A 10,477-nucleotide genomic window follows, 5' to 3' on the forward strand; every position below is an offset into this window, starting at 1 on the left:
AGTGTTCGAACAATTTCCACATGCTTTCTGTTGACAGCCTGTCATGGAGCAATAAAAATAAAGAAGACCAAGTTGTGCATGTCTGTTCTGTTAAACACTAATGGAAGATGATAAAAGTGCAGCAATGGAATTAGTGTGTCTTAAACTGGTAGGGATGAAAGGGACTTCTTGCAAGATTGCATCTTTTGCTCTTTATGTCTTAAGAACTTCCTGACTATTCCATTCTTTTCCTGTTGCATCATTATGGAAATTGGATAGCTTTCCAAATGCATATGGATTATGTAGAAGATGGCAATATCTTGATACAAACATGTAGGTCTCTGTGAGAGACTTTCATTTTTATAGCTGAGAAGTACAATCTTTTGATTATATGTGGCAAGGCAGGGAAACCCTGTGAATAAAATTGCAGGTCACAAAGCGCATATCCATGCTTTTCCTCTTATATCCATGCTTCTAAAACTTTGGGGAGATGCAGCTTGTTTAACTGCCATAAGCTAACTTTTCTTTCCCAATTTTACAGGTTTTTTAATTTCTACAGGTGTTTGGGTTTTGTTTTGTTTGGGTTTTTTTCTTAATAAGAATACCTCAGCTTGACAGATCAGGGAGAAGCATTTGTTGCATCTCATTTTCTGGTTAAAAGCTATGATGTATCAAAAGTCAATATGTCTTAGCCCAAGCAATGGGGTATAACTAATAGAACAGGTCAGCTATGGATGTGGGATGTAATGGATATAAACCTAGTTGAAAAGGAAAGAATTGGGAACCAAGAAATAAAATGGTAGCAAGTGTTGCCCATTACTGTCACGAGGAATGGGGCCACCTTTGCCAGTCTTGACTTTTACCTTACATGACAAAGCTACACAGGTATATTGAGGCCAGCTGAGTAGTTTTATTGAGTTCTGCTGTGTGCTGTTTCCAGTTCTGTTGTGCTGCCCAAAAGCTATATACTGACTTTGTAGCTGCTTTGAGACCAGAGGAGGAGAAGTGCGGAGCTGCTGGCAGGAATCCAAGACCTGTGGGAGCATCTTGGAGCATCTCAAATCTGAGCATCTGGGAGCTTGGTGAGGCTTCAGACAGCATTTAATCCAGGTACATCTGAGTCTACCTTCTTGAGTAGCTCTGTTAGTCTTTGTAGAACTGATGGGTGTGTAATTTGACGTGAAAGACTTCTTAAAGAGCATTATTTTCCCTTTTTTTGTGAAGGAGCTTTGAAGGTTAAATCTTAATATAGAAACTCCTATTCTGTATGATTTATTATGAATGACACTTTGTACATTCTTTAATAATAATTTCTGTCACACCATTGCAAGTCTGGCCTGGTTATACTCAAACTACTGATGTTATTTACATTGTCCAAACAAAGTAGCATTTGGTTCTCTCTGACTGGTTTGCACACCCACTGGAATGACTTGACTCAAGGAACCCGAAGCTAAATCACAGATTTCTCGGGGACTGTGTAATAAGAAGATAGCTCTAAGGGATTCTCATTTTACGTGCCTCAGCCCCAGACAGTTGCGAGCAGTGCGCATGTAAACTTGAGTTAAAGGTACATCATGTTAGACTAACACAATATCTTCCCTAACTTGACCAATTCTCTGAACAAAAGTTACATCTAGCAGATTTCTTGCCTTAATTTCTCTAAAGCATTCAATATGCTGTCATGTGGAAAATCCCTAGGTAATTTGAAGAAGAGAGGAACCGGCACAAAAGAATAGTTAATTAAGGTGGCTAAAGGGGTAACAAGTGGTGTTGAAAGAACATGCAGTGCAGTCATGTAAGTCATGGACTTTAATAATTGAGTAAAAAGAGGAAGAAAGATTGCTTGATGAATAGTCCATTGTAAAGCCTTTAATAACAGGGGCGGCATGCGGTGGCATCTTTTATAAGTCCGTTATTAGAACTGGGGAGGGAGGGACACAGTATGCTTTGACTCAAAGCTGGAAGTTGCACAGCCATGCGTACAATGGTCTTGTGATATACACTGGAAAGGGAGCCAGTTTCCTGGCCTCTTAGCCATTACATCAGGATTGAATACTGGACAAGGCATCTGTGGGCCTTTCCTAGGTAGACGATACTCAGCTGAAGCCTGATATTCTCCAAGGCAGTGGTTACAGAAGGATTCTCTGAAGATGTCTGCGGTGGTGTTCAACAGTTGTGGGATTTGCCGCTGACATAGAGAAGCGTTCCTGTGATCCCTTCCCCAAGATGTGGATGGCCACCGAGGCCATCACACGCTGCTCGCTTGGGGCAACAACGTTTAAGAGACAAATCTCATTTTTTAATGCGTTTATTTTGGCCAAAGGCTGGAAACATCAAATACCAGGAAATCACCGTGTGAGGTCATTGTGTTTGGCCATCTCTGCAGTAACTGTGTAAGTGCTCACAGCGAGTTCTTTGTCCTCAGCAGCTGAAAACATCCTGCACATTTGAGTAGGCTGTCAGACAGTAATACTGTCTCTAGCTGTGAGCATAAAATATGAATCAGGAGAACAACTCTGCTTTATGCTCGTGAGCAGGATTTGTTCCTTCTTTTTACTGGAGCCCCTGCATTTTCATTTGTGCCCCTGCATTAAAGTGTGGGCGAGTTGTTCTCGTGGCACTTCCAATGGCTATGCATTTCCCTGCTCGCTGGCAGTTACTCTTTATTTTTGTTGTTTTGCATAGAAAATGGAGTTGCTTTTCATTTTCCTCATGCAAAAGGGACGGGGTTTTTTTGTTTAAAAACCTGTTTCAGATTTTGAAAGGCTATGAAACGCGGTAGAAGGTTACAAAAGGGCTCGAGATGCTCAAGTGCTGTACAGAACTTCTATTGTACAGCTGCTGCAAGGCTGTAGTTTCTTTTTCATGTTACTTTGAGGCAGAACTAAAGCTGACTAATGTCAGCCATCCCGGCAGGGGTTAATGGCAGGCAGAGGCCAAAGTATATAGCTTATACAAGTCTGTTATCATAGTGATTCTTGATGAACTTTGGTTGTGTTGAGAGAGGAAAAGGAACTTGGATCAGACAGGGAGGCTGTGAAATGCTGCATTTTCAAAACAGGGAGTGGGGAAGGTGACAGGGTCTTCACTGTGCCTTTGGGTTTTGGGGCTCCCTTCTGAACCATCAGATAAGCATGTAATTTGGGTCTTGTAATATGCAGTGGGATTAAATCCTTCTCCTCAAAGTAATGAGGGCTGCTTCTAGCTCCTGTGATAACCAAGGGCTTGATCCTGATTTTCCTCTCCAGAAGGAGAGAGCGTTTTATTTTTCGGTGAGGAGGAGCAGAGGGTATCCACCTGTGTGTGGAGGGGGCATAGGGCTGTTATCTGCACCTTCATCAGCATCTCGCCTCTTACTGTTTTCTTCTGCAATCAGTGCTGGGGACGATCTGGCCCCTGTTCTCCAAAGCAGCTCTGAGTGAGAGATTAAGGTAATGACAGCGCTTGGAGGAGAGTGACACAGCCAGATGGTGTGGCCCTTGTGCTGGGCACTGGGGCTTTTTCTGATGCTCTGACAGCTCTGAAGCCGGATCTCCGCACCGTCTGTAGGCACCGCGCTGGCTCAGGAGGAGGAAAACCCAGCGAAGGAAAGCAAACAGGCAATGGCAGCTCTGCCTCACAAAGCAAGAAGGATGGTTATGAAAATTCAAAGCAGCTCTGAAGATCTGCAGCCCGTCAGTAACAGCTCTAGAAAGCTACCAGGGTGGCAAGGCACATGTGATGCCACGGCAGTGTAGGTCTGGCTGCGCCAGTACATGTTTCAGCCTCTTGCTGCTGCAGCCAGGCTAGGCAAAAATCAAATCCCCATGGCTGTGATTAATGTGGCGACGCTGACATAAGCTGAATGGACTTATGCCATGAGTTATGTAAAATAGGACTCGTAAGATTGTTTGGCAGAGAGCTAAATCATTGTCTGAGATGATAAATATTGCAGGTAGAAGAAATATCGGATCTAATGGGCTTGATCTTTGCATGGAGTAAATCTGTGTGGCTCATGAGCATAATTGTGCTAGGCTTGCTACAGATTGACTGAGGATATGCCGTGCAATTCCTATGCTGGGGATGATATGGATTGTACCTCCCTATATTTTCTTAGCATTTAAGGGGTTATTTAATCTATACAGTCCCTTGTATCTGCCTCGTTTCTTGACTTTAGGGAAGATATAATTTCAAATGGGTGCCAGTCATTTTTTGTCACTTGCATTGAATTCTGCACATATTTTCAGCTTGGGGAGCTTAAAGGGCTAAGTCAAAAATATTGGCCGGTTTAAAGCAGGAATGTGTATGATAAGGGAGGAGATTGTGTAAAGGTACCATTTTTCTATTTGTTAACTCAGTTTCCCCAGAGTGGCTGAGATGACAAATCTGAATAGATTTAGAAGAATGACAGCAGCTTTGCAGTTGTACTCCCAGAATGGCAGAACTTAACTTGTGTTGAAGAAAGCTTGCTGACATTCCTGTTTAGAGTCGGGGGCTGATCTAATATTGAGTAAACGAATTAACAGTTAACTGGAACAGGTTCAATGGGTAACAGATCTCTAAAACAACTCGACTGTGTCAGAAGGAAAATTCCATTTGTTGTTGTTATGTGCTTTCAGTAAATGTAGCTTCCTGTTCACTGCAGGTGTTTTTGAGAAGTGCCACCTTATACTACAGTTTTACAGAGCAGAACCCAAACCTAAGCAGACCAGGGGATGGTACCTCTGTGTCCAGTAACACAGCTTATGGCAGCAGCATCACTTCATTGTGTTAAGATGCAGATTAATACACCTATGCTGATATTAAAAATCTTTTTTTGGTGCTAAATATCTTTGTTTCACAAATCAAGGCTGTGGCCTTGCCTTTACTTGTGCTTATTCTTAACTGGAAGTAGATGATGTTCTGATGGAAGCCCAGGAATCATGCAGTGTTGCTTGGAAGGGAGCTCTGGAGGTCACCTCCTCCAACCTCCCGCTGGAGGCAGGGCTGTGGCCAGCACTAAAGCCCGTCAGCCGTGATTTTGTCTAGCCAGGTGATGAAAACCTCCAAGGACAGAAATTCCACAGTCTCTATGGGTGGCCCATTCTGGTGCTGCATTACCCTACCAGTGACACTTTTTTTTTTTCTGATATCCATCCTGAACCTTCCAAGACTGTGGCTGTGGCTGCTTGTTATGTCATGTGGCACCATGGAGAAGAGTTTGGCTCCACTATCTTGGTAAATACTCTTTGAGTAGTTTTAGGCAACTATTAGATCACTCAGTTCTTACCTTCCCCGTGTACATGCCCTTTACCGAGCCCTGTGCTAAAGAGCCCCCTGGGAGGCGGTGAGCGAGGCGGTGGGAAGCAGGGCACGGGCTGGGGTGTGCATCTCCTCCTCTGTATGGCTGCGCCGTTCCCGCTGCGTTTCCACTGCGGCCATGGCTTTCACAGCAGAAGGTACCTGCTGGCGGGACTGCGTCCCCAGGAAGGAGGGCGCAGAGCTGTAGCTCTCCTTGCAACACCTGGTTCCTGAACTGGCACAGAGGAAAGCAAGAGATGCGTCCAGTGACCACCTTGAAAGTCTCATCATTTGTTTTAGACTCCAGGCTTCATAAGAATGCCTGAAGCTGTCTCCTTTCCCTGCAGGTATTTTCTACCCAACTCTTTGCATGTCAGTGATTTGGTTTTTAATGTTACCTGTGTCTAGGACAGATGGATTTATCGATTTGATGGTACAGATGGACATGTGTAGACCAAGGTATTAATGAAAGCAAGTCATACACACACAGTGGGTGTTTTTCCTATTTAAAATATCTTTTCTGGACTGCAGAATAAAAATACTATTTTCGGTGCTAACGTGCTTTTCTGTTTTCTTTGCGGCCACTGGCCAGCCACCTGCCAGGGACTGCTCAGGTCAGGGCAGAGGCAGCAGCGGGTGAGCAGGACTGGAATTTTTTTGCAGTGCATTTTGAAGGCAAGCTCTGCTAGCTGCATTTTAGCAAGCTGACATGAATTTCTCCCAAGTTTGTGGTTTGAGGGCAGCTGTATAGTCAGAGGCTGCTAACTGTATGCAAATGGCTAAAACATTTAGTGGAGTGAAAAGCATTTGCTTCTAGGAGAAGACAGTCATGGAAATGCCAAGGCAGGTGACTCAATCCCGTTGATCTTTGTTGCTCTCTCTGGATTACAGTAAATTTCCTCTTTAAAAGCAGCCTATGTCTAATTTAGGCCATCTCTCATCTTGCTGATAGATTGTTTCCTCCCTCCTGCGGGGACAGAGATGTGCTCCAGAGCTGGCACCCAGCTTCTGAGGCAGGAAAACGCACGCGACTTCCTTCCCTGGACTGGTGCCCGAATGCCAAAACACAGTGGGGCCTCTGCTCTCCGGGTGTATCGTCCCAAGTCTGCCCGTGCCGATGGCTGCAGGTCCCGAGGCAGGCGCAGCAGAGTCCCGCTCTCCTCTCAGGAGTGACCCTCTCGTGTTTAACAAATGTCTCTTCTCTACTAGCCCGCGGCATTCCCATGAGAAGGCAGCTTTGCTTTAGGATTGGATTAAGAGAAGGCTACTAGGTGCAAGTCTTCCAGAGATGTAAATTTATGCTTAGCTCTAAGCAACAGGGATAATTGGATGCTCCAGGCTAAACTTGTTCCGAGGCTTTAGCAACTTGCCTGTGGCCACCTAGCAAGTCTGTGGCAGAAATACACTAGAAATACAATTTGAGAGGAGGTGAACCTCCCGGGTGTCTGCACTAACCGTAGAGCACTCCTGGTATCTGGCAAAAATGTGCAGACTTCCCTGCTTTTAAGTGTTTTTATCCAGCAAAAGAACAGCAGCAGGACTTAAAATCACTGGTGAGATTGTTCTGCAAGTATAGCTTAATGGCTCAATTCCAGCCCTGACCTGGACAGCTAACTGCTAGTGAGGGATGAGGAGCTGTCTTCTACCTCTCATCTTGTCAGCCCTCATTGTTCTGGCTTTGGCAGGAAAAATGCAGTTTACTTGGAGACTTCAAAGGTGGCTGAAATGCTGTGATTTTTTAAAAAATATAACAACTGTCCACTTTTCAATTCCTCCCACCCAAATATCGCAGCAATACTTGCTAATGAGAAATAATTATATCTCAATTTTAAGCTACACAAGTGCTATTGTTTACACAAAATGTGAGACTCTAGTAAGACGTCAGGCATACGTTTAGAGGGATAATGCATGAGGAATCAGTTCTCTCTTCTCAGAGAGCCGAGCCTTGCAAAGGAAGATGACAGATACACGTGTTTATAGGCAGACTCTAGAGCTGGTTGTATTTGCTTATCATTTGTCATAAACGTGGAGACGTGCAGCACAAAGTACTAGTACAGCATAAGCTGGAACATACGCTCCTCTCCAACAATCCTAATGCTCACTGGATGTTTCAGGTTGGTGACCAGCAAGAGGGTTTATCCTGGTAAGGACATATGAGTAACCTTGAGCCTTCCCGTGGATTGTTGCCTACTCCATGGAAAAATCCCAAATGGAGCAGGCCGAGTATGGCCTGGTTTTCAGCTTGCATTGCTGGCAATTCATAACTGCTGAAACAGCCATCTGGGCCCACCTGATACACTTCTTGGATGTGATGTTACAAAAGTGTTGGGATAAAAATGCTTACTTGAAGGTATTGCTTTGAAGTGACCCGTAGAGTGACCTGCTACTTCAATAGTTCTTTCCAATTGACTCATCATTCTCCATAGACTTGGTATGCAAACAGCAATAACTCTTTCACCACTCACAGTGGTGAAAGCCCTTGTGCCTTGTTTTCAATGACTTTCCTATTAACAAGAAAATCCATGGTTATATTTTTCCCTCTTTTTATCTTCCCTGCGCTTACCAAAATACATGTGATACTGATACAGCTGTTGTTTTTAGCAGATGTGTTATAATACACTCTCTGTATGTCATCTCGCACTGAGTACTTATGCCAGGCTGAGCTGTAGTGAGTTAAGAATAATCAGCAGAACTCTCTAATACACTTGTCCTCCTGATTTACTGAAAAGAAGCCCAAACATTTCACTTATGAAGTCTTATTGTCACAACCAAAAGAAACTAATAAAACAAATTCTGTACATGAGCTGCACGTGTTAGGTATGAAAACATAGCAAAAGGAGAAGTTTACAGAGGAGATTTCCTAGAGAATATTTGTCCACGTTGTAAAACCAATGATAAATCTTGCTGCATCTGGCAATTATTATGCCACACTCTGTTCTTACTCAATGTTCACCCTGTTCATCTTAGGCAACACATACTCATTCCTGAGTTCTCCCACATACCAAGATATTAATCTGCTGCTCATGTAAATGGTCAACAATCTGAAATTGCTACAACACACCATCACGGACTTCATTCAGGAGCTGTCTTGCTTTCTTTTGGCTGTTGTTAAGGATAAAGAATCCAAAGTGGATCAAAGTCCGTTCAGTCTCTGGAGCTGGACCCGTGCCCCTGCTCCTCGCCCTTTGTTTAGACTTGCATGCTATGAAGTTTCAGAAGTTGTAGCCTCCACCCATCTGTATTTGCCTTAAATCAAGCAATTTCTTAAATGGATTTTAGGCGTTTCATTTTTCTTTGCTTTGCTGAGCGTAAGTAGGGTCTGTTTTTTCTGTGAGCTTTGCTTTCCTTGGCTTCTAAAGTCATTTTATAAGGTGCTGCTGACTTGAATCCTTAGGTCATTGGGCAAGTCCAGCTGTGCCCCTTATCCAGCACTGCTCTGCTTCAGGGGGTTACAGGAAGAATCAATCTCTTGTGCTGAGGGTAACGAATTTCAAGTGCAAGTATTATCACGACAATTGGATGGGTGGGTGAAAGTGTCTATGCAAATGCACATCAGTGCCTGCCTCTCTATTAATACTACGCATCTCTGTTGAGCTGAGGAACGGCAGCGTGCCTTTTATTCAGAGAGAGTGTTCACAGAGAGAAGGGCTGCTATGGCCCTGCTTGCGACCACCAGCCATGAGCCGTGCTCAGGTGCGGAGTCGACTGCGCCTGGGTAGGCGACAAGTGGGTAGGTGGTGGCTGGAAGGTGGCTATAGATGGAGCCAGTTACATTTGGGAGAGCTGGCAAGACCATTTTACTAGCCATGTCTTCAAGTCCGCCGGGTGCTCTCTGCTGGCTCTCCTGGGCTGCAGAGAGCGCACAGGCATATTTATGCCTTTCCTGGACTCGAAGCCTTCCAGCCCTTCTTGCTGAGCTGGTGACAAATGGTGCGTTCACACCGCTGAGCAGGAGCTGGGTTTCCCTGAAGCAGAGGAGAGGTGGTTTTGTGCTGTTACGATGACCCGCAATGTGGCTGGAGGCCGGGAGAGGACAACCTGGCTGCTGCTGAGCTTCCACATACGGAGCCGCTGTGCCCTGTTCAGGTATATTTTGACCTGGATGGCTTGCCTTTTGCTGATGGATGAAGATGGCCGCTAAAACTAAGCTAAAACTAAGTTATGTTTGTTTCTACTCTTCCCCCCCCCTTTGATCAATGGACAGGGTGTAAATGGACTTGTTGGCTGGCTGTTTGGGAGACAGCTATTCTTTGTACAAATACCTGCCTTTGATTAACCTTATGTTATTATTTATTTAGTCACCTAATCAGGGAGCTGAATCAGTGTTGTGGCACATATGCAGCTGTATGCACGTCACAAACTAAAAATGACAGAGGATATTGGAGGCAAATGGTGTCCAAGAAACCTGCCGGTTGAAAATTGCATATTCAAAGTATTTGGTGAAGAGCTTCAAGTAAGATAAATGTCCAAAAGTCCATGAATGATTCATTAAAACAAGGGAAATAAATCCAATGAAGCATTCAATTATCATGAGTAATTCATTGTACTCTAATATGTTTAGAAGCAGTATTTAAAATATATTTCCTAGGCTTATAATTCATAAACCCAACAAAAAACTGATCTAGAAAGAGGGTATATTATTTATTCCAGAGCCAAAGGCTGGTGCTGAAATTGTGTGAACTGAAATCTCTTAGTGAGTTAGATGCAACCCTCGGTACTTCATACTTCTTAAATGACTAAAAATCTTCCCGCAGAGATGAGTTGTTAAAGCTCCCGTCAGATCAGATCCCAGAAAAGCCGTAACCACAGTGGAGCAAAAGGTATGGAAATTTCAAGTGTGTAACTTTCACTATCAAAGTGCTCTCAGAGAGAGCTTGAAAGTTGTTCATCCTGAGGCATCTCTCCCTGAGCCTCTGTCATCTGTCACGCCGTGGCAGCAGACAGAGCAGAGAGATGGGAGGGGAATAACACGTTCATACGAGGACAATGTCGTGTCATTTAAAGAGCTGCGATCCGAGCAGAAGTCTTGTTTTTGGGTGGGTAACTGTTCCTCTTTATTTTTCAATTCAAGCTTTTCATTCTTTGGCCACCATGGATACCCCTTTTTTCTGCTGCCGTGAGGATCGGCAAGTTATTGCGAGGGTGGCTGGTGACGTCTCCGCTCTGCAGTGCCACGTCCGCGGTCCCTAACGTGTGATGCTGCAGAAGTGTCTGAGTCTGTTTCACTTTAACACTTTCT

This window comes from Ciconia boyciana, chromosome 13 (assembly GCF_034638445.1).
Source record: "Ciconia boyciana chromosome 13, ASM3463844v1, whole genome shotgun sequence".
Taxonomy (NCBI): Eukaryota; Metazoa; Chordata; class Aves; order Ciconiiformes; family Ciconiidae; genus Ciconia; species Ciconia boyciana.